This window comes from Tachysurus fulvidraco, chromosome 1, assembly GCF_022655615.1.
Source record: "Tachysurus fulvidraco isolate hzauxx_2018 chromosome 1, HZAU_PFXX_2.0, whole genome shotgun sequence".
In the NCBI taxonomy this organism is placed as follows: domain Eukaryota; kingdom Metazoa; phylum Chordata; class Actinopteri; order Siluriformes; family Bagridae; genus Tachysurus; species Tachysurus fulvidraco.
Genome location: NC_062518.1, coordinates 16,866,628 through 16,868,872, shown reverse-complemented (window position 1 = coordinate 16,868,872; position 2,245 = coordinate 16,866,628).

Below are 2,245 nucleotides of genomic sequence, written 5' to 3'. Positions count from 1 at the left end.
CAAAGTAATGTCAGTTTGGCTGCTGTTAGCTAGCAGACTACAGTTAGCATAGATGTGTACAATACTGACTGAATCCTCTCAGAGTTCCTGACAGGTTAGCGCATGTTAGCTAGCAGACTACAGTTAACTGTGTGGATTAAATGACACCAGAATACAAGGTTTATAAAAATAATAAATTCAAATAAAATGTGTGTGTGTGTGTGTGTGTGTGTGTGTGTGTGTGTGTGTGTGTGTGTGTGTGTGTGTGTGGTGATTTTTTTTAGAGGTCAGAAGCTCAATTGTGTGTCAGTCAAATGCTGTTGTGTTTGATTAGTTCTCTTGTTTCCACAACCTGATAAAGTGATTATTTCCTCCCATCAATTGTTTCTTCCTGCATGAAAACTTCCATATATGGATGTAAATAGGAGTTTTTCATAGTTTCACTAGCAGCATTGTGTGTGTGTGTGTGTGTGTGTGTGTGTGTGTGTGTGTGTGTGTGTGTGTGTGTGTGTGTGTGTGTGTGTGTGTGTGTGTAATCTCTTATCACAGACTGTGAGTGATGGAAACAGGGTTAATAACAAGTGTGTGAGGTGAAGATGAGTAAACAGGCTTTTGATGCTTTCTGTCAATGATCATCACTGTGAGGAAGCTGAGATCAAAGCACATGTGACTCAACACTTGGAATCGGAACATTAGAACCTTTTTTTGTCCCGGTGATTGGCATCGTAATGATGATTGACGGTTGCTTACAAAGCTCCAGCACATTTGGTGAGGAGACACGTAAAATCTCCCACTGCTGCCAAGTTTCACCTGGAACACACACACACACACACACACATGACTCACACCTTCCTGCAGTGCACCTCTTCTTGCTGGCTGAGATGAGAGCAGGACGGGTCACAGCTCGGAGATCAGCGTAGCAAACATCACTACATCATGTGCACTACAGCGTGACGCTCTTACTGTAGATGATCGTGTTCATCTAACAGCGTGACCTCAGGAGGTTTAATGCTCTTACTGGGGTATCTGAACTAACAGAAGCAGCATGAGACATCCTTCTGTATCATGTAAAGACTTTAATCAAAGCTCAATAGTGTGACAGAAATAAAACTCCAGGGGACGTGTCGGAGGAGGAAAAAAATCAGCACACAGTGTTTATGTCCGCCATCATCACGGCCCTCACAGTTCACGTCTCGACGAAGAGCCGGAGCGTTGCGAACCTTAGAGCTGGCCGTGTTTCTTTCTGCCACATGGAAATGAAAAGCACATGCAGAAGGTCCATAAAAGCAGAAGGTGACGTGTCTCTGAATCAGACACAGCTGCGTCTGGGAATATTACATGTAGACTTTTTTTACTATATGGTGTATAAATTCACCTCAGGCTTGTTAGGATGGGAAAGTGAAAAGCACTGTTATTTTTTTTTCTCTCTTCACACCCCTCTCGTCACACCCCTCTCATCACACCCCTCCATGCTGTAATTCTTTAACTGCAGTTTTTTAAGATGGCGGTTTGGTTGTTAAATGAACGTCTCGCTGTTGCCTGCTCCACAAACCCTGAGTGTGCTCTCATGACACGCTGCGTGAGGTGATGATCTTTACACACAGGTTTGGGATGTCTAATTAGTATAAAGAGAGAGAGAGAGAGAGAGCGAGAGAGAGAGAGCGAGCGAGAGAAAGAGAGAGAGAGACACACACACACAGACACACAGAGAGACTGAGAGAGATAACCTAACCAGTTAATATAGCTAATGCTTGTGATGACTAGATGGTGGTCACCGTGGTAATGGTTTTGTGTGAGAGAACATGAGTGTGCATTGGTAAGTTTGGTAAAACATTAACGAGTTAGCGAGTCGGCTAGCTGGTCAGGCTATTGGGGTGGTGAGGGGGTGGTGAGGGGGTGGTGAGGGGGTGGTGAGGGGCGGGGCAAACATTTGCGTATTTATGTATAATCACAGATTCTGGTTTATTCTGAAGGAGGTGAAGGTGCAGAAGTGTTCCTGCTCCATATGAATTTATTTATTAATGTTTCCTCTTTTCACACACACACACACACACACACACGCACACACACACACACACACACACACACGGGCACACACACACACACACACACACACACACACACACACACACACACACACACACACACACACACAGCCCTTAATGATAGAGATTCAGATAGCGGCTGGATGATGTTCCACGTTAAGTCCACGTGTAATTTAAACTGCAGTTAAACTTTTTTCTGACATCTTATCCAGCAGTTTTTG